Below are 24,702 nucleotides of genomic sequence, written 5' to 3' on the forward strand. Positions count from 1 at the left end.
GGGGTGAGTGGGTGAGTGAGATGTTTGATGCATGAGTGAGTCAGCCAGATGTTGGATGAGTGGGTGAGTCAGTGAGTTATTGAGATGTTGGATGAAGGGGTGAGTGGGTGAGTGAGATGTTTGATGCATGAGTGAGTCAGCCAGATGTTGGATGAGTGGGTGAGTCAGTGAGTTATTGAGATGTTGGATGAAGGGGTGAGTGGGTGAGTGAGATGTTTGATGCATGAGTGAGTCAGCCAGATGTTGGATGAGTGGGTGAGTCAGTGAATTATTGAGATGTTCGATGAAGGGGTGAGTGGGTGAGTGAGATGTTTGATGCATGGGTGAGTCAGCCAGACATTGGTTGAGTGAGATGGTGGATGCATTGGTGACGTCACCCCAATTATGACGTCAAAAACGTGAAGCCGCGTGCCGAGCAGCCCGGGTTCTTCGTCAGATCGATCATTCCGAAAATCAACGATTGGAACAGGGGCCACGATATCTTCCTCGCCTGTCAGGCAGGAGGTTTACGTGGGTTCGATCCCGGACCCTGGCCATGCCTGCCGTTGCATATTTTTTTGGGGGGGGGCACCTCGTGTTCTCTATCCGCCCTCCCCCCATGGTGGGGGTGAAGGTCGAGGAGGCGACAGATAACGAGGTTGGACGGACGATGCCGTCAGCGACGTCGTGAGTGTGCTCGTGGGGGGTGTTTAGGCGACGACCAGTCGGGTCGTAGCATCATCAACAACAACAATAACAACAACAACAACAACTTGACGACGTTGTTTGCAAAACGACGCAAATCGGAAGGAATCACCGGATAGGACGTACGAGGTTCAAACAGAACAAACACACGCACAAAATTACTCAGGCTACCTGTAATCTTTTAATTCTTTTTTACACCGTCATTCGACCTGGTATATATAGTTTTTTTTTTTAATATCATCACGCACACAGAGCGCTCGACACAAATGAACCACGCGACGCATCGCTGCTGATCTCGTCGCGAGGAGCGTCAAAACCATCATCATCACTAGTAGTGAAACCTTAATGATCAACAATACTGGTCGCGAAAGCCTACTCGTCAAACCCACCATCATCATCACTCATAGTGAAACCTTAATGATGAATAATACTGGTCGCAAAAGCCTACTCGTCAAACCCACCATCATCATCACTCGTAGTACAACCTTTATGATGAGTAATACTGGTCGCGATAGCCTACTCGTCAAACTCTCCATCATCATCACTAGTAGTAAAACCTTTATGATTAACAATACTGGTCGCGAAAGCCTACTTGTCAAACTCACCATCATCATCACTCGTAGTAAAACCTTAATGATTAACAATACTGGTCGCGACAGCCTACTCGTCAAACTCACCATCATCATCACTAGTAGTAAAACCTTAATGATTAACAATACTGGTCGCGAAAGCCTACTCGTCAAACTCTCCATCATCATCATCACTAGTAGTAAAACCTTTATGATTAACAATACTGGTCGCGACAGCCTACTCATCAAACTCTCCATCATCACTAGTAGTGAAACCTTTATGATGAGTAAGACTGGTCGCGACAGCCTACTCATCGAACTCACCATCATCATCACTAGTAGTAAAACCTTTATGATTAACAATACTGCTCTCGAAATCCTACTCATCAAACTCACCATCATCATCATCACTAGTAGTGAAACCTTTATGATGAGTAATACTGGTCTCGAAATCCTACTCATCAAACTCATCATCATCATCATCACTAGTAGTGAAACCTTTATGATGAGTAATACTGGTCTCGAAAGCCTACTCGTCAAACTCACCATCATCAGGTGACACATCCGATAGTCCTCGAAAGCTGCAGTGGCAGCGGCATCCGGCTCAGCCGTCGAAAAAAAGGTGGTCTCTTCTTCTGCGGCCGTCTGGAACGCTCTTCCTTGCGATGTCGGGAAGCCACGTAGATTGACAAACTCAATTATTCAGAACTGCTTTGACGTGTTCAGTTTCATTTTCTTTCCCCCGCACCTCGGAATTCGCCCGCTTGGCTACGACAGGTGCCAACGAAATTATTCATACATTCAAGTAGATGCAAAGAAATTCAACAACGTATATTAAATACAAGAAGATCCAGATGACATCATCGATGCCACACGTAGCCGCCATCACTTCCTTCCCTTTGCCAACTGGACGCCACGGCGGCGAGATGTTAACTACCTCGCCTGGTATGCAGGAGGTCGTCGGGTTCGATCCCGACCCCTGCCGCCTTTCTATGGACCATTACACTGTTGAATGTGTTGAGTGGTATTTGAAGTCATAGTCCATGTGTTGAATGTGTTGAGTGGTATTTGAATTCACAGTCCGCGTGTTGAATGTGTTGAGTGGTATTTGAATTCACAGTGCACGTGTTGAATGTGTTGAGCGGTATTTGAATTCACGATCCACGTGTTCAATGTGTTGAGTGGTATTTGAATTCACAGTGCACGTGTTGAATGTGTTGAGCGGTGTTTGAATCCACAATCCACGTGGTGAATGTATTGATTGGTATTTGAATTCACAGTGCACGTGGTGAATGTGTTGATTGGTATTTGAATTCACAATCCACGTGTTGAATGTGTTGAGTGGTATTTGAATTCACAGTCCGCGTGTTGAATGTGTTGAGTGGTATTTGAATTCACAGTGCACGTGTTGAATGTGTTGAGTGGTATTTGAATTCACAATCCACGTGGTGAATGTGTTGAGTGGAATTTGAATTCACAGTGCGCGTGTTGAATGTGTTGAGTGGTATTTGAATTCACAGTGCAAGTGTTGAATGTGTTGAGCCGTATTTGAATTCGCAATCCACGTGGTGAATGTATTGAGTGGTATTTTAATTCACAGTGTACGTGTTGAATGTGTTGAGCCGTATTTGAATTCACAATCCACGTGTTGAATGTGTTGAGTGGTATTTGAATTCACAGTGTACGTGTTGAATGTGTTGAGTGCTATTTGAATTCACAATCCACGTTGTGAATGTGTTGAGTGGTATTTGAATTCACAGTGCAAGTGTTGAATGTGTTGAGTGCTATTTGAATTCACAATCCACGTGTTTAATGTGTTGAGTGCTATTTGAATTCACAGTGCACGTGTTGAATGTGTTGAGTGGCATTTGAATTCACAGTGCACGTGTTGAATGTGTTGAGTGGTATTTTAATTCACAGTGCACGTGTTGAATGTGTTGAGTGGTATTTAAATTTACAGTCCACGTGTTGAATGTGTTGAGTACTATTTGAATTCACAATACACGTGTTGAATGTGTTGAGCGGTATTTGAATTCACAGTGCACGTGTTGAATGTGTTGAGTGGCATTTGAATTCACAGTGCACGTGTTGAATGTGTTGAGTGGTATTTGAATTAACAGTGCACGTGTTGAATGTGTTGAGTGGTATTTGAATTTACAGTCCACGTGTTGAATGTGTTGAGTGGTATTTTAATTCACAATCCACGTGGTGAATGTGTTGAATGATATTTTAATTCATAGTCCACGTGTTGAATGCGTTGAGTGGTGTTTGAACTCACAATGCACGTGGTGAATGTGTGTCCATACAAATGCAACTCAACGCATTCAACATGCGGACTGTGAATTAAAATAAAATATTCAAGTTCCTGTGAACACCCAACACAATCTGTGGATATCTGGATGAGGGTGGGGGCACTTGGGACGCGGCGGTGGCTAGGAGATGTTTACCACCTCGCCTGGTATACAGGAGGTCGTGGATTCGATCCTGACCCTGACGCCTGCTGTACATTTTGGAGTGTGCGTTTCCCTCTCTTTCCCCGTGGTTGCGTGGAATATTCTCCGAGTCCTCCGGTATTTCCCTTCCATATTTGGAATGAACAACACGCGTTTAGAGTAATGTTTTTTGCAGCTATAAATGTCCATACGATGACGACGATGATGATGAGCCCACTTCGTTGAGCTATCATTTGTGGTAGCCAGGTCGCTTCTCAATACGAACTCTGTAGCAGCTCGCTTTGGCCATACCTGATAAAATCAAAATAGTTTATAGATTTTTTTTTTAGATTAACGGCATTCCACGTGACGATTCAGGGTGACTCAGGCGCTCTCCGTGGTTGAAGAACTGTGATCAAAAGCTCATCACTAATACGGAGAAACTTGAGAGACAGCTTGCGGCGGTGGGGGGGTTGGTGGATCACGCTAGGACACGTTGGTGATGCACACGTGTAAATACATAATGAGGTTTATTATTTTTGGAAGGAGATAACATCTCCTCGCCACCGTGGCGCCACTGTTCCAATCGCTGATGTTCGGGACGATGATCCACCTGATGGAGACCCGCAATGCACAGCACGCAACTTCACGTATCGGACGTCATAATTGAGCTGACGTCACCGTGCATGCAGGAGGCCATGCTTCACGTGGCTTGGAATCGAGGGCTCAGCAATGAATCCACCATCTCACTCGCCCACTCACTCACTCACTCTCCCATTCATCCACAATCTCAGTCATCCACTCACTCGCCCATTCGTCCACCATCTCAGTCATCCACTCACTCTCCCATTCATCCACCATCTCAGTCATCCACTCACTCGCCCATTCATCCACCATCTCAGTCATCCACTCACTCGCCCATTCATCCACCATCTCACTCACTCATTCATGCAACATCTCACCCACCCACTCACCCATGCATCCAACATCTCATTCACCCACTCATCCATGCATCCAATATCTTACCTACACACTCACCCATTCATCCACCATTTCACCCACCCACTCACCCATTCATCCGACAGATTCAACTGAGTAACGGTTATATTCTTAGTTTTTTCGGTAAAGTCACGTTTCTCTTCAACGTGACTTTACCGAAAAAACTAAGAATATGAATTACTGCAGTCACGAAAGCTTTAAATCAAAATTTGAGTAACGGTTGTTAAGTAACACAAAACGTGCCAATTGGTTACTACTTCAGCACTAAACTGCTGTGTGTTGGAGAGCAAACCCAACAGCATTTACAATTCGAGCCCTGTGACGTGTGGCTGGTTATTACAACAACAACAACACCCACAACCAGCTTCATCGCGAAAGCCGACGTGTTAAGCTCACACACGTGCACAACAACAACAAGAACTCTGAACATTCGTCAATAACGTCACTTGTGTTGACTTCAGAGGGGTGGTCGGCTGGTACCACCATCATTATCACTACCATCATCACTACCACCATCATCATCATCATCATCACCACCATCATCATCATCATCACCATCACCACCATCATCATCATTATCATCACCATCATCACCACCATCATCACCATCATCATGATCACCATCATCATGATCACCATCATCACCATCATCACCACCATCACCATCATCATCAGCACCATCATCACCATCATCATCACCATCATCACCATCACCACCATCACCATTATCACCACCACCACCATCATCACCACCACCACCACCATCACCACCATCACCACCACCATCACCACCATCACCATCACGACCCATGGGGCAGACAGTCCCGTAGCGGGGTGCTTCAGTGCACAAGTCGCCACGTGCTGGTTCCACGTCTCCCTCTCGGTCCCCGTGCTGCCGGCATGGCCCTCAAGCCGTGGCTGCCACTTCCTGGCACCGAATCTCTGCTGACGACGTCGTCAAGACAAATTCTCCGTGAGCTCTTCCTCTCTCCCTCTCTCTCTCTCTCTGGGTTCCTTACATTTTCCCCGAACAACATCTACAACAACAACAACCACAACCATACACTTTGAATGTAATTGTTGTCGTCCATCCTACAGATGTGTGTCCTAATAGTACCAGTTCCTTTCTCACATCTGGCTGCATCATCATCATCACCATCATCATCAGGTCGTATTCTTCTATGCTGCAACCATTTTCATTACTGTATACGTTGATCACTCTTTGGCTGGCTTAGTACAGGATGAAGTAAAAACTAAAACTTTTATTTTTTTATTTCACCAGGTAAGGTCCACTGAGCTAGGTAGGTCTTGGTTTTTTTTTTATGGGAAGCGGCCTGGTCACAAATGAAAGCTCAATGAAGTGGCTTATCATCACGTGGGAGTTTACAGCTGCCAAACACTTCAAATGCGTGATGTCGATTATACACGTGGAGGGGATAAACCGGATGGACCCAGAGAAAAATCCAAGCGATCACGGAGAGAGAGAGACACGCAATCCCCAAATATACAGCAGCAGCAGTATACAGCAGAAGTATACAGCAGCAGCAGCAGCAGGCGGCAAGGTCTAGAACGAATCCACGGCCCCTTGCATACCAGGCGAGGTAGTTAACATCTCCTAGCCACCGTGATGATGATGATGATGAGAGAGACACGCAAACCCCAAATATACAGCAGCAGCAGGCGGCAGGGTCTAGAACGAATCCACGACCCCTTGCATACCAGGCGAGGTAGTTAACATCTCCTAGCCACCGTGATGATGATGAGAGAGACACACGCAAACCCCAAATATACAGCAGCAGCAGGCGGCAGGGTCGGGAACGAATCCACGACCTCTTGCATACCAGGCGAGGTAGATAACTTCTCGACGAAGTGTTAAACTTTTGACCCAATCATATTTATGATATCCCCCCCCGCCGCCCAGTCTTAAATCCTCCATTCCATCCCCCCCATCCCATTGTCTTGTAGGTAGCAAACACAAATTAGCAGATGGCCCAAAGCCTAATTTACCTCTCACAGCTTACATTCGGGCAGATAAAGATCCCCCGTACAGCCTTCAATAGACTGTTGGGGCAAGGGCTGTTAGCGACTGGCACCTATAAAGGCCCGGCACGGAGCACGAGGGGTGGGTGGCCAGCACCACGCCCGACCGCCTTTGTCTCTCCAGTGGCGATGTTTACACACCGCACCAGGTAGTCATTTGAGGCTGAGTCGACCTAGGGGAGGCCCAGGACGGGTTCAGATAATCGCCACCAGTGTTGGTGGCCGTGAGCGGGAATCGAACCCGGGTCGCCAGGTTCATAGCGCAGCGCGCTAACCGCTACACTATCGCTCCCCACCACGCAGATACACACGCACACACACACATGCACACACATGCACACACATACACACGCACACACACGCAGGTATGTCTCTCACGGTGTCATTCATTGACTCGCTCACTCGTTCGTTATTCATTCATCCGTTCACTCGCGCACGCACACAGGCATTGTTTAAACCCCGCCGGCAGCACGCCCATCAACGCCATCGCCAGGGCTAGGGAGACCAAAAAATAACAAGCGGAGACATTTTTTGGTCAGATTCGGTAAAAAATTAAACCCTTAAATATTTAAAGATTCGTGAACACGAGACGTTGGTTCGATAATAAGTAAATAAAAATCACCAAGCAGTCCATGGTGAACTGGACTCCCGTGGTAAACTGGACTCCCATGGTAAACTAGACTCCCATGGTAAAATTGACTCCCATGGTAAAATTGACTCCCATGGTAAAATTGACTCCCGTGGTAAACTGGACTCCCATGGTAAACTGGACTCCCATTGTAAAATTGACTCCCACGGTAAACTGGACTCCTATGGTAAAATTGACTCCCATGGTAAACTGGACTCCCATGGTAAACTGGACTCCCATGGTAAACTGCACTCCCATGGTAAAATTGAATCCCGTGGTAAACTGGGATCCCATGGTAAACTGGACTCCCATGGTAAACTGCACTCCCATGGTAAAATTGACTCCCGTGGTAAACTGGACTCCCACGGTAAAATTGACTCCCATGGTAAACTGGACTCCCATGGTAAACTGGACTCCCATGGTAAAATTGACTCCCGTGGTAAACTGGGCTCCCATGGTAAACTGGACTCCCATGGTAAACTGGACTCCCATGGTAAACTGCACTCCCATGGTAAAATTGACTCCCATGGTAAACTGGACTCCCACGGTAAAATTGACTCCCATGGTAAACTGGACTCCCATGGTAAACTGGACTCCCATGGTAAAATTGACTTCCATGGTAAAATTGACTCCCATGGTAAACTGGACTCCCATGGTAAAATTGACTCCCATGGTAAACTGGACTCCCATGGTTAAATTGACTCCCATGGTAAACTGGACTCCCATGGTAAACTGGACTCCCATGGTAAAATTGACTCCCGTGGTAAACTGGGCTCCCATGGTAAACTGGACTCCCATGGTAAACTGGACTCCAATGGTAAACTGCACTCCCATGGTAAAATTGACTCCCATGGTAAACTGGACTCCCACGGTAAAATTGACTCCCATGGTAAACTGGACTCCCATGGCAAACTGGACTCCCATGGTAAAATTGACTCCCATGGTAAAATTGACTCCCATGGTAAACTGGACTCCCATGGTAAAATTGACTCCCATGGTAAACTGGACTCCCATGGTTAAATTGACTCCCATGGTAAACTGGACTCCCATGGTAAACTGGACTCCCATGGTAAAATTGACTCCCATGGTAAACTGGACTCCCATGGTAAAATTGACTCCCATGGTAAAATTGACTCCCATGGTAAAATTGACTCCTATGGTAAACTGGACTCCCATGGTAAAATTGACTCCCATGGTAAACTGGACTCCCATGGTAAAATTGACTACCATGGTAAAATTGACTCCCATGGTAAACTGGACTCCCATGGTAAAATTGGCTCCCATGGTAAACTGGACTCTTATGGTAAAATTGACTCCCATGGTAAACTGGACTCCCATGGTAAAATTGACTCCCATGGTAAAATTGACTCCCATGGTAAACTGGACTCCCACGGTAAATTTGACTCCCATGGTAAACTGGACTCCCATGGTAAACTGGACTCCCATGGTAAAATTGACTCCCATGGTAAAATTGACTCCCATGGTAAACTGGACTCCCATGGTAAAATTGACTCCCATGGTAAACTGGACTCCCATGGTAAATTTACTCCCATGGTAAAATTGACTCCCATGGTAAACTGGACTCCCATGGTAAAATTGGCTCCCATGGTAAACTGGACTCCCATGGTTAAATTGACTCCCATGGTAAAATTGACTCCCATGGAAAACTGGACTCCCATGATAAACTGAACTCCCATGGTAAACTGCACTCCCATGGTAAAATTGACTCCCATGGTAAACTGGACTCCCACGGTAAAATTGACTCCCATGGTAAACTGGACTCCGATGGTAAAATTGACTCCCATTGTAAAATTGACTCCCATGGTTAAAATTGACTCCCATGGTAAACTGGACTCCCATGGTAAAATTGACTCCCATGGTAAACTGGACTCCCATGGTAAAATAGACTCCCATGGTAAAATTGACTCTTATGGTTAACTGGACTCCCATGGTAAAATTGGCTCCCATGGTAAACTGGACTCCTATGGTAAAATTGACTCCCATGGCAAAATTGATTCCCATGGTAAAATTGACTCCCATGGTAAACAGGACTCCCATGGTAAAATTGACTCCCATGGTAAACTGGACTCCCATGGTAAACTGGATTCCCATGGTAAAATTGACTCCAATGGTAAACTGGACTCCCATGGTTAAATTAACTCCCATGGTAAACTGGACTACCATGGTAAACTGGATTCCCATGGTAAAATTGACTCCCATGGTAAACTGGACTCCCATGGTAAAATTGACTCCCATGGTAAAATTGACTCCTATGGTAAACTGGACTCCCATGGAAAAATTGACTCCCATGGTAAAATTGACTCCCATGGTAAAATTGACTCCCATGGTAAACTGGGCTCTCATGGTAAAATTGACTCCCATGGTAAACTGGACTCCCATGGTAAAATTGACTCCCATGGTAAAATTGACTCCCATGGTAAACTGGACTCCCATGGTAAAATTGACTCCCATGGTAAACTGGACTCCCATGGTTAAATTGACTCCCATCGTAAACTGGACTCCCATGGTAAACTGGATTCCCATGGTAAAATTTACTCCCATGGTAAACTGGACTCCCATGGTAAAATTGACTCCCATGGTAAAATTGACTCCCATGGTAAACTGGACTCCCATGGTAAAATTGACTCCCATGGTAAAATTGACTCCCATGGTAAACTGGACTCCCATGGTAAAATTTACTCCCATGGTAAACTGGACTCCCATGGTAAAATTGACTCCCATGGTAAATTGGACTCCCATGGTAAAATTGACTCCCATGGTAAACTGGACTCCCATGGTTAAATTGACTCCCATCGTAAACTGGACTCCCATGGTAAACTGGACTCCCATGGTAAAATTGACTCCCATGGTAAACTGGACTCCCATGGTAAAATTGACTCCCATGGTAAAATTGACTCCCATGGTAAACTGGACTCCCACGGTAAAATTGACTCCCATGTTAAACTGGACTCCCATGGTAAAATTGACTCCCATGGTAAAATTGACTCCCATGGTAAACTGGACTCCCATGGTAAAATTGGCTCCCATGGTAAACTGGACTCCAATGGTAAAATTGACTCCCATGGTAAAATTGACTCCCATGGTAAACTGGCCTCCCATGGTTGAATTGACTCCCATGGTAAACTGGACTCCATTGGTAAATTGGATTCCCATGGTAAACTTGACTCCCATGGTAAACTGGACTCCCATGGTAAAATTGACTCCCATGGTAAAATTGACTCCCATGGTAAACTGGACTCCATGGAAAAATTGACTCCCATGGTAAAATTGACTTCCATGGTAAAATTGACTCCCATGGTAAACTGGACTCTCATGGTAAAATTGACTCCCATGGTAAACTGGACTCCCATGGTAAAATTGACTCCCATGGTAAACTGGACTCCCATGGTAAACTGGACTCCCATGGTAAAATTGACTCCCATGGTAAAATTGACTCCCATGGTAAACTGGACTCCCATGGTAAAATTGACTCCCAGGGTAAACCGGACTCCCATGGTTAAATTGTAATCCCATGGTAAACTGGACTCCCATGGTAAACTGGATTTCCATGGAAAAATTGACTCCCATGGTAAACTGGACTCCCATGGTGAAATTGACTCCCATGGTAAACTCGACTCCCATGGTAAAATTAACTTCCCATGGTTAACTGGACTCCCATGGTAAAATTGACTCCCATGGTAAAATTGACTCCCATGGTAAACTGGACTCCCATGGTAAAATTGACTCCCATGGTAAACTGGACTCCCATGGTTAAATTGACTCCCGTCGTAAACCTGACTCCCATGGTAAACTGGATTCCCATGGCAAAATTGACTCCCATGGTAAACTGGACTCCCATAGTAAAATTGACTCCCATGATAAACTGGACTCCCATGGTTAAATTGACTCCCGTTGTAAACCTGACTCCCATGGTAAACTGGATTCCCATGGTAAAATTGACTCCCATGGTAAAATTGACTCCCATGGTAAACTGGACTCCCATGGAAAAATTGACTCCCATGGTAAAATTGACTCCCATGGTAAAATTGACTCCCATGGTAAACTGGACTCCCATGGTAAAATTTACTCTCATGGTAAACTGGACTCCCATGGTAAAATTGACTCCCATGGTAAATTGGACACCCATGGTAAAATTGACTCCCATGGTAAACTGGACTCCCATGGTTAAATTGACTCCCATCGTAAACTGGACTCCCATGGTAAACTGGATTCCCATGGTAAAATTGACTCCCATGGTAAACTGGACTCCCATGGTAAAATTGACTCACATGGTAAAATTGACTCCCATGGTAAACTGGACTCCCATGGTAAAATTGACTCCCATGGTAAAATTGACTCCCATGGTAAACTGGACTCCCATGGTAAAATTGACTCCCATAGTAAACTGGACTCCCATGGTAAAATTGACTCCCATGGTAAAATTGACTCCCATGGTAAACTGGACTCCCACGGTAAAATTGACTCCCATGGTAAACTGGACTCCCATGGTAAAATTGTTACTCCCATGGTAAAATTGACTCCCATGGTAAACTGGACTCCCATGGTAAAATTGGCTCCCATGGTAAACTGGACACCAATGGTAAAATTGACTCCCATGGTAAAATTGATTCCCATGGTAAACTGGCCTCCCATGGTTGAATTGACTCCCATGGTAAACTGGACTCCATTGGTAAACTGGATTCCCATGGTAAAATTGACTCCCATGGTCAACTGGACTCCCATGGTAAAATTGACTCCCATGGTAAAATTGACTCCCATGGTAAACTGGACTCCCATGGTAAAATTGACTCCCATGGTAAAATTGACTCCCATGGTAAAATTGACTCCTATGGTAAACTGGACTCCCATGGTAAAATTGACTCCCATGGTAAACTGGACTCTCATGGTAAAATTGACTACCATGGTAAAATTGACTCCCATGGTAAACTGGACTCCCATGGTAAAATTGGCTCCCATGGTAAACTGGACTCTTATGGTAAAATTGACTCCCATGGTAAACTGGACTCCCATGGTAAAATTGACTCCCATGGTAAAATTGACTCCCATGGTAAACTGGACTCCCACGGTAAATTTGACTCCCATGGTAAACTGGACTCCCATGGTAAACTGGACTCCCATGGTAAAATTGACTCCCATGGTAAAATTGACTCCCATGGTAAACTGGACTCCCATGGTAAAATTGACTCCCATGGTAAACTGGACTCCCATGGTAAATTTACTCCCATGGTAAAATTGACTCCCATGGTAAACTGGACTCCCATGGTAAAATTGGCTCCCATGGTAAACTGGACTCCCATGGTTAAATTGACTCCCATGGTAAAATTGACTCCCATGGAAAACTGGACTCCCATGATAAACTGAACTCCCATGGTAAACTGCACTCCCATGGTAAAATTGACTCCCATGGTAAACTGGACTCCCACGGTAAAATTGACTCCCATGGTAAACTGGACTCCGATGGTAAAATTGACTCCCATTGTAAAATTGACTCCCATGGTTAAAATTGACTCCCATGGTAAACTGGACTCCCATGGTAAAATTGACTCCCATGGTAAACTGGACTCCCATGGTAAAATAGACTCCCATGGTAAAATTGACTCTTATGGTTAACTGGACTCCCATGGTAAAATTGGCTCCCATGGTAAACTGGACTCCTATGGTAAAATTGACTCCCATGGCAAAATTGATTCCCATGGTAAAATTGACTCCCATGGTAAACAGGACTCCCATGGTAAAATTGACTCCCATGGTAAACTGGACTCCCATGGTAAACTGGATTCCCATGGTAAAATTGACTCCAATGGTAAACTGGACTCCCATGGTTAAATTAACTCCCATGGTAAACTGGACTACCATGGTAAACTGGATTCCCATGGTAAAATTGACTCCCATGGTAAACTGGACTCCCATGGTAAAATTGACTCCCATGGTAAAATTGACTCCTATGGTAAACTGGACTCCCATGGAAAAATTGACTCCCATGGTAAAATTGACTCCCATGGTAAAATTGACTCCCATGGTAAACTGGGCTCTCATGGTAAAATTGACTCCCATGGTAAACTGGAGTCCCATGGTAAAATTGACTCCCATGGTAAAATTGACTCCCATGGTAAACTGGACTCCCATGGTAAAATTGACTCCCATGGTAAACTGGACTCCCATGGTTAAATTGACTCCCATCGTAAACTGGACTCCCATGGTAAACTGGATTCCCATGGTAAAATTTACTCCCATGGTAAACTGGACTCCCATGGTAAAATTGACTCCCATGGTAAAATTGACTCCCATGGTAAACTGGACTCCCATGGTAAAATTGACTCCCATGGTAAAATTGACTCCCATGGTAAACTGGACTCCCATGGTAAAATTTACTCCCATGGTAAACTGGACTCCCATGGTAAAATTGACTCCCATGGTAAATTGGACTCCCATGGTAAAATTGACTCCCATGGTAAACTGGACTCCCATGGTTAAATTGACTCCCATCGTAAACTGGACTCCCATGGTAAACTGGACTCCCATGGTAAAATTGACTCCCATGGTAAACTGGACTCCCATGGTAAAATTGACTCCCATGGTAAAATTGACTCCCATGGTAAACTGGACTCCCACGGTAAAATTGACTCCCATGTTAAACTGGACTCCCATGGTAAAATTGACTCCCATGGTAAAATTGACTCCCATGGTAAACTGGACTCCCATGGTAAAATTGGCTCCCATGGTAAACTGGACTCCAATGGTAAAATTGACTCCCATGGTAAAATTGACTCCCATGGTAAACTGGCCTCCCATGGTTGAATTGACTCCCATGGTAAACTGGACTCCATTGGTAAATTGGATTCCCATGGTAAACTTGACTCCCATGGTAAACTGGACTCCCATGGTAAAATTGACTCCCATGGTAAAATTGACTCCCATGGTAAACTGGACTCCATGGAAAAATTGACTCCCATGGTAAAATTGACTTCCATGGTAAAATTGACTCCCATGGTAAACTGGACTCTCATGGTAAAATTGACTCCCATGGTAAACTGGACTCCCATGGTAAAATTGACTCCCATGGTAAACTGGACTCCCATGGTAAACTGGACTCCCATGGTAAAATTGACTCCCATGGTAAAATTGACTCCCATGGTAAACTGGACTCCCATGGTAAAATTGACTCCCAGGGTAAACCGGACTCCCATGGTTAAATTGTAATCCCATGGTAAACTGGACTCCCATGGTAAACTGGATTTCCATGGAAAAATTGACTCCCATGGTAAACTGGACTCCCATGGTGAAATTGACTCCCATGGTAAACTCGACTCCCATGGTAAAATTGACTTCCCATGGTTAACTGGACTCCCATGGTAAAATTGACTCCCATGGTAAAATTGACTCCCATGGTAAACTGGACTCCCATGGTAAAATTGACTCCCATGGTAAACTGGACTCCCATGGTTAAATTGACTCCCGTCGTAAACCTGACTCCCATGGTAAACTGGATTCCCATGGCAAAATTGACTCCCATGGTAAACTGGACTCCCCTAGTAAAATTGACTCCCATGATAAACTGGACTCCCATGGTTAAATTGACTCCCGTTGTAAACCTGACTCCCATGGTAAACTGGATTCCCATGGTAAAATTGACTCCCATGGTAAAATTGACTCCCATGGTAAACTGGACTCCCATGGAAAAATTGACTCCCATGGTAAAATTGACTCCCATGGTAAAATTGACTCCCATGGTAAACTGGACTCCCATGGTAAAATTTACTCTCATGGTAAACTGGACTCCCATGGTAAAATTGACTCCCATGGTAAATTGGACACCCATGGTAAAATTGACTCCCATGGTAAACTGGACTCCCATGGTTAAATTGACTCCCATCGTAAACTGGACTCCCATGGTAAACTGGATTCCCATGGTAAAATTGACTCCCATGGTAAACTGGACTCCCATGGTAAAATTGACTCACATGGTAAAATTGACTCCCATGGTAAACTGGACTCCCATGGTAAAATTGACTCCCATGGTAAAATTGACTCCCATGGTAAACTGGACTCCCATGGTAAAATTGACTCCCATAGTAAACTGGACTCCCATGGTAAAATTGACTCCCATGGTAAAATTGACTCCCATGGTAAACTGGACTCCCACGGTAAAATTGACTCCCATGGTAAACTGGACTCCCATGGTAAAATTGTTACTCCCATGGTAAAATTGACTCCCATGGTAAACTGGACTCCCATGGTAAAATTGGCTCCCATGGTAAACTGGACACCAATGGTAAAATTGACTCCCATGGTAAAATTGATTCCCATGGTAAACTGGCCTCCCATGGTTGAATTGACTCCCATGGTAAACTGGACTCCATTGGTAAACTGGATTCCCATGGTAAAATTGACTCCCATGGTCAACTGGACTCCCATGGTAAAATTGACTCCCATGGTAAAATTGACTCCCATGGTAAACTGGACTCCATGGTAAAATTGACTTCCATGGTAAAATTGACTCCCATGGTAAACTGGCCTCCCATGGTAAAATTCACTCCCATGGTAAACTGGACTCCCATGGTAAAATTGACTCCCATGGTAAACTGGACTCCCATGGTAAACTGGATTCCCATGGTAAAATTGACTCCCATGGTAATCTAGACTCCAATGGTAAAATTGACTCCCATGGTAAACTGGACTCCCATGGAAAAATTGACTCCCATGGTAAAATTGACTCCCATGGTAAACTGGACTCCCATGGTAAACTGCACTCCCATGGTAAAATTGACTCCCAAGGTAAACTGGACTCCCATGGTAAAATTGACTCCCATGGTAAACTGGACTCCCATGGTAAAATTGACTCCCATGGTAAAATTGACTCCCATGGTAAACTGGACTCGAATGGTTAAAGTGACTCCCATGGTAAACTGGACTCCCATGGTAAACTGGATTCCCATGGTAAAATTGACTCCCATGGTAAACTGGACTCCAATGGTAAAATTGACTCCCATGGTAAAATTGACTCCCATGGTAAACTGGACTCCCATGGAAAAATTGACTCCCATGGTAAAATTGACTCCCATGATAAACTGGACTCCCATGGTAAACTGCACTCCCATGGTAAAATTGACTCCCAAGGTAAACTGGACTCCCACGGTAAAATTGACTCCCATGGTAAACTGGACACCCATAGTAAAATTGACTCCCATGGTAAAATTGACTCCCATGGTAAAATTGACTCCCATGGTAAACTGGACTCCCATGGTTAAATTGACTCCCATGGTAAACTGGACTCCCATGGTAAAATTGACTCCCATGGTAAAATTGACTCGCATGGTAAACTGGATTCCCATGGTAAAATTGGCTCCCATGGTAAACTGGACTCCTATGGTAAAATTGACTCCCATGGTAAATTGGACTCCCATGGTAAAATTGACTCCCATGGTAAAATTGACTCCCATGGTAAACTGGACTCCCATGGTAAACTGCACTCCCGTGGTAAAATTGACTCCCATGGTAAAATTGACTCCCATGGTAAACTGGACTCCAATGGTTAAATTGACTCCCATGGTAAACTGGACTCCCATGGTAAACTGGATTCCCATGGTAAAATTGACTCCCATGGTAAACTGGACTCCCATGGTAAACTGCACTCCCATGGTAAAATTGACTCCCAAGGTAAACTGGACTCCCACGGTAAAATTGACTCCCATGGTAAACTGGACTCCCATGGTAAAATTGACTCCCATGGTAAAATTGACTCCCATGGTAAACTGGACTCCCATGGTAAAATTGACTCCCATGGTAAACTGGACTCCCATGGTAAAATTGACTCCCATGGTAAAATTGACTACCATGGTAAACTGGACTCCCATGGTAAAATTGGCTCCCATGGTAAACTGGACTCCTATGGTAAAATTGACTCCCATGGTAAACTGGACTCCCATGGTAAAATTGGCTCCCATGGTAAACTGGACTCCAATGGTAAAATTGACTCCCATGGTAAAATTGACTCCCATGGTAAACTGGCCTCCCATGGTTGAATTGACTCCCATGGTAAACTGGACTCCATTGGTAAACTGGATTCCCATGGTAAAATTGACTCCCATGGTAAACTGGACTCCCATGGTAAAATTGACTCCCATGGTAAAATTGACTCTCATGGTAAACTGGACTCCATGGAAAAATTGACTCCCATGGTAAAATTGACTTCCATGGTAAAATTGACTCCCATGGTAAACTGGACTCCCATGGTAAAATTGACTACCATGGTAAACTGGACTCCCATGGTAAAATTGGCTCCCATGGTAAACTGGACTCCTATGGTAAAATTGACTCCCATGGTAAACTGGACTCCCATGGTAAAATTGGCTCCCATGGTAAACTGGACTCCAATGGTAAAATTGACTCCCATGGTAAAATTGACTCCCATGGTAAACTGGCCTCCCATGGTTGAATTGACTCCCATGGTAAACTGGACTCCACTGGTAAACTGGATTCCCATGGTAAAATTGACTCCCATGGTAAACTGGACTCCCATGGTAAAATTGACTCCCATGGTAAAATTGACTCCCATGGTAAACTGGACTCCATGGAAAAATTGACTCCCATGGTAAAATTGACTTCCATGGTAAAATTGACTCCCATGGTAAACTGGACTCCCATGGTAAAATTGACTCCCATGGTAAACTGGACTCCCATGGTAAAATTGACTCCCATGGTAAAATTGACTCCCATGGTAAACTGGACTCCCATGGTAAAATTGGCTCCCATGGTAAAATGGACTCCAATGGTAAAATTTACTCCCATGGTAAAATTGACTCCCATGGTAAACTGGCCTCCCATGGTTGAATTGGCTCCCATGGTAAACTGGACTCCCATGGTAAACTGGATTCCCATGGTAAAATTGACTCCCATGGTAAACTGGACTCCCATGGTAAAATTGACTCCCATGGTAAACTGGACTCCATGGAAAAATTGACTCCCATGGTAAAATTGACTTCCATGGTAAAATTGACTCCCATGGTAAACTGGACTCCCATGGTAAAATTGACTCCCATGGTAAAATTGACTCCCATGGTAAACTGGACTCCCATGGTAAAATTGACACCCACGGTAAACTGGACTCCCATGGTTAAATTGAATCCCATGGTAAACTGGACTCCCATGGTAAACTGGATTTCCATGGAAAAATTGACTCCCATGGTAAACTGGACTCCCATGGTGAAATTGACTCCCATGGTAAACTCGACTCCCATGGTAAAATTGACTCCCATGGTTAACTGGACTACCATGGTAAAATTGACTCCCATGGTAAAATTCACTCCCATGGTAAACTGGACTCCCATGGTAAAATTGACTCCCATGGTAAACTGGACTCCCATGGTTAAATTGACTCCCGTCGTAAACCTGACTCCCATGGTAAACTGGATTCCCATGGTAAAATTGACTCCCATGGTAAACTGGACTCCCATGGTAAAATTGACTCCCATGGTAAACTGGACTCCCATGGTTAAATTGACTCCCGTTGTAAACCTGACTCCCATGGTAAACTGGATTCCCATGGTAAAATTGACTCCCATGGTAAAATTGACTCCCATGGTAAACTGGACTCCCATGGAAAAATTGACTCCCATGGTAAAATTGACTCCCATGGTAAACTGGACTCCCATGGTAAAATTTACTCTCATGGTAAACTGGACTTCCATGGTAAAATTGACTCCCATGGTAAATTGGACTCCCATGGTAAAATTGACTCCCATGGTAAACTGGACTCCCATGGTTAAATTGACTCCCATCGTAAATTGGACTCCCATGGTAAACTGGATTCCCATGGTAAAATTGACTCCCATGGTAAACTGGACTCCCATGGTAAAATTGTCTCACATGGTAAAATTGACTCCCATGGTAAACTGGACTCCCATGGTAAAATTGACTCCCATGGTAAAATTGACTCCCATGGTAAACTGGACTCCCATGGTAAAATTGACTCCCATAGTAAACTGGACTCACATGGTAAAATTGACTCCCATGGTAAAATTGACTCCCATGGTAAACTGGACTCCCACGGTAAAATTGACTCCCATGGTAAACTGGACTCCCATGGTAAAATTGACTCCCATGGTAAAATTGACTCCCATGGTAAACTGGACTCCCATGGTAAAATTGGCTCCCATGGTAAACTGGACACCAATGGTAAAATTGACTCCCATGGTAAAATTGACTCCCATGGTAAACTGGCCTCCCATGGTTGAATTGACTCCCATGGTAAACTGGACTCCATTGGTAAACTGGATTCCCATGGTAAAATTGACTCCCATGGTCAACTGGACTCCCATGGTAAAATTGACTCCCATGGTAAAATTGACTCCCATGGTAAACTGGACTCCATGGTAAAATTGACTTCCATGGTAAAATTGACTCCCATGGTAAACTGGACTCCCATGGTAAAATTCACTCCCATGGTAAACTGGACTCCCATGGTAAAATTGACTCCCATGGTAAAATTGACTCCCATGGTAAACTGGACTCCCATGGTAAAATTGGCTCCCATGGTAAACTGGACTCCAATGGTAAAATTGACTCCCATGGTAAAATTGACTCCCATGGTAAACTTGCCTCCCATGGTAAAATTGACTCCCATGGTAAACTGGACTCCCATGGTTGAATTGGCTCCCATGGTAAACTGGACTCCCATGGTAAACTGGATTCCCATGGTAAAATTGACTCCCATGGTAAACTAGACTCCAATGGTAAAATTGACTCCCATGGTAAACTGGACTCCCATGGTAAACTGCACTCCCATGGTAAAATTGACTCCCAAGGTAAACTGGACTCCCATGGTAAACTGCACTCCAATGGTAAAATTGACTCCCAAGGTAAACTGGACTCCCATGGTAAAATTGACTCCCATGGTAAACTGGACTCCCATGGTAAAATTGACTCCCATGGTAAAATTGACTCCCATGGTAAACTGGACTCGAATGGTTAAAGTGAATCCCATGGTAAACTGGACTCCCATGGTAAACTGGATTCCCATGGTAAAATTGACTCCCATGGTAAACTGGACTCCAATGGTAAAATTGAATCCCATGGTAAAATTGACTCCCATGGTAAACTGGACTCCCATGGAAAAATTGACTCCCATGGTAAAATTGACTCCCATGATAAACTGGACTCCCATGGTAAACTGCACTCCCATGGTAAAATTGACTCCCAAGGTAAACTGGACTCCCACGGTAAAATTGACTCCCATGGTAAACTAGACACCCATAGTAAAATTGACTCCCATGGTAAAATTGACTCCCATGGTAAAATTGACTCCCATGGTAAACTGAACTCCCATGGTAAAATTGACTCCCATGGTAAACTGGACTCCCATGGTAAAATTGACTCCCATGGTAAAATTGACTCCCATGGTAAACTGGATTCCCATGGTAAAATTGGCTCCCATGGTAAACTGGACTCCTATGGTAAAATTGACTCCCATGGTAAACTGGACTCCCATGGTAAAATTGACTCCCATGGTAAAATTGACTCCCATGGTAAACTGCACTCCCATGGTAAAATTGACTCCCATGGTAAAATTGACTCCCATGGTAAACTGGACTCCAATGGTTAAAATGACTCCCATGGTAAACTGGACTCCCATGGTAAACTGGATTCCCATGGTAAAATTGACTCCCATGGTAAACTGGACTCCCATGGTAAACTGCACTCCCATGGTAAAATTGACTCCCAAGGTAAACTGGACTCCCACGGTAAAATTGACTCCCATGGTAAACTGGACTCCCATGGTAAAATTGACTCCCATGGTAAAATTGACTCCCATGGTAAACTGGACTCCCATGGTAAAATTGACTCCCATGGTAAACTGGACTCCCATGGTAAAATTGACTCCCATGGTAAAATTGACTACCATGGTAAACTGGACTCCCATGGTAAAATTGGCTCCCATGGTAAACTGGACTCCTATGGTAAAATTGACTCCCATGGTAAACTGGACTCCCATGGTAAAATTGACTCCCATGGTAAAATTGACTCCCATGGTAAACTGGACTCCCATGGTAAAATTGACTCCGATGGTAAACTGGACTCCCATGGTAAAATTGACTCCCATGATAAACTGGACTCCCATGGTAAATTTACTCCCATGGTAAAATTGACTCCCATGGTAAACTGGACTCCCATGGTAAAATTGGCTCCCATGGTAAACTGGACTCCCATGGTTAAATTGACTCCCATGGTAAAATTGTCTCCCATGGAAAACTGGACTCCCATGGTAAACTGGACTCCCATGGTAAAATAGACTCCCATGGTAAACTGCACTCCCATGGTAAAATTGACTTCCATGGTAAACTGGACTCCCACGGTAAAATTGACTCCCATGGTAAACTGGACTCCCATTGTAAAATTGACTCCCATGGTAAAATTGACTCCCATGGTAAAATTGACTCCCATGGTAAACTGGACTCCCATGGTAAAATTGACTCCCATGGTAAACTGGACTCCCATGGTAAAATTGACTCCCATGGTAAAATTGACTCCCATGGTAAACTGGACTCCCATGGTAAAATTGGCTCCCATGGTAAACTGGACTCCTATGGTAAAATTGACTCCCATGGTAAACTGGACTCCCATGGTAAAATTGACTCCCATGGTAAAATTGACTCCCATGGTAAACTGGACTCCCATGGTAAAATTGACTCCCATGGTAAACTGGACTCCCATGGTAAACTGGACTCCCATGGTAAAATTGACTCCCATGGTAAAATTGACTCCCATGGTAAACTGGACTCCCATGGTAAAATTGACTCCCATGGTAAACTGGACTCCCATGGTAAATTTACTCCCATGGTAAAATTGACTCCCATGGTAAACTGGACTACCATGGTAAAATTGGCTCCCATGGTAAACTGGACTCCCATGGTTAAATTGACTCCCATGGTAAAATTGACTCCCATGGAAAACTGGACTCCCATGGTAAACTGGACTCCCATGGTAAACTGTACTCCCATGGTAAAATTGACTCCCATGGTAAACTGGACTCCCACGGCAAAATTGACTCCCATGGTAAACTGGACTCCCATGGTAAAATTGACTCCCATGGTAAAATTGACTCCCATGGTAAACTGGACTCCCATGGTAAAATTGACTCCCATGGTAAACTGGACTCCCATGGTAAAATTGACTCCCATGGTAAAATTGACTACCATGGTAAACTGGACTCCCATGGTAAAATTGGCTCCCATGGTAAACTGGACTCCTATTGTAAAATTGACTCCCATGGTAAAATTGACTCCCATGGTAAAATTGACTCCCATGGTAAACTGGACTCCCATGGTAAAATTGACTCCCATGGTAAAATTGACTCCCATGGTAAAATTGACTCCCATGGTAAACTGGACTCCCATGGTAAAATTGACTCCCATGGTAAACTGGACTCCCATGGTAAAATTGACTCCCATGGTAAACTGGACTCCCATGGTAAATTTACTCCCATGGTAAAATTAACTCCCATGGTAAACTGGACTCCCATGGTAAAATTGGCTCCCATGGTAAACTGGACTCCCATGGTTAAATTGACTCCCATGGTAAAATTGACTCCCATAGAAAACTGGACTCCCATGGTAAACTGGACTCCCATGGTAAACTAGACTCCCATGGTAAACTGCACTCCCATGGTAAAATTGACTCCCATGGTAAACTGGACTCCCACGGTAAAATTGACTCCCATGGTAAACTGGACTCCCATTGTAAAATTGACTCCCATGGTAAAATTGACTCCCATGGTAAAATTGACTCCCATGGTAAACTGGACTCCCATGGTAAAATTGACTCCCATTGTAAAATTGACTCCCATGGTAAAATTGACTCCCATGGTAAAATTGACTCCCATGGTAAACTGGACTCCCATGGTAAAATTGGCTCCCATGGTAAACTGGACTCCTATGGTAAAATTGACTCCCATGGTAAACTGGACTCCCATGGTAAAAATTACTCCCATGGTAAAATTGACTCCCATGGTAAACTGGACTCCCATGGTAAAAATTACTCCCATGGTAAAATTGACTCCCATGGTAAACTGGACTCCCATGGTAAAATTGACTCCCATGGTAAACTGGACTCCCATGGTAAACTGGACTCCCATGGTAAAATTGACTCCCATGGTAAAATTGACTCCCATGGTAAACTGGACTCCCATGGTAAAATTGACTCCCATGGTAAACTGGATTCCCATGGTAAATTTACTCCCATGGTAAAATTGACTCCCATGGTAAAATTGACTCCCATGGTAAAATTGACTCCCATGGTAAACTGGACTCCCATGGTAAAATTGACTCCCATGGTAAACTGGACTCCCATGGTAAACTGGACTCCCATGGTAAAATTGACTCCCATGGTAAAATTGACTCCCATGGTAAACTGGACTTCCATGGTAAAATTGACTCCCATGGTAAACTGGACTCCCATGGTAAATTTACTCCCATGGTAAAATTGGCTCCCATTTTAAACTGGACTCCCATGGTTAAATTGACTCCCATGGTAAAATTGACTCCCATGGTAAACTGGACTCCCATGGTAAACTGCACTCCCATGGTAAAATTGACTCCCATGGTAAACTGGACTCCCACGGTAAAATTGACTCCCATGGTAAACTGGACTCCCATGGTAAAATTGACTCCCATGGTAAAATTGACTCCCATGGTAAACTGGACTCTCATGGTAAAATTGACTCCCATGGTAAACTGGACTTCCATGGTAAAATTGACTCCCATGGTAAAATTGACTCCCATGGTAAACTGGACTCCCATGGTAAAATTGGCTCCCATGGTAAACTGGACTCCTATGGTAAAATTGACTCCCATGGTAAACTGGACTCCCATGGTAAAATTGACTCCCATGGTAAAATTGACTCCCATGGTAAACTGGACTCCCATGGTAAACTGGACTCCCATGGTAAACTGGACTCCCATGGTAAAATTGACTGCCATGGTAAAATTGACTCCCATGGTAAACTGGACTCCCATGGTAAAATTGACTCCCATGGTAAACTGGACTCCCATGGTAAATGTACTCCCATGGTAAAATTGACTCCCATGGTAAAATTGACTCCCATGGTAAACTGGACTCCCATGGTAAAATTGACTCCCATGGTAAACTGGACTCCCATGGTAAATTTACTCCCATGGTAAAATTGACTCCCATGGTAAACTGGACTACCATGGTAAAATTGGCTCCCATGGTAAACTGGACTCCCATGGTTAAATTGACTCCCATGGTAAAATTGACTCCCATGGAAAACTGGTCTCCCATGGTAAACTGCACTCCAATGGTAAAATTGACTCCC

Source organism: Petromyzon marinus, chromosome 55, assembly GCF_048934315.1.
Source record: "Petromyzon marinus isolate PM22_M1 ecotype Great Lakes invasive population chromosome 55, UKy_Petmar_22M1.pri1.0, whole genome shotgun sequence".
NCBI classification, from domain to species: Eukaryota; Metazoa; Chordata; class Hyperoartia; order Petromyzontiformes; family Petromyzontidae; genus Petromyzon; species Petromyzon marinus.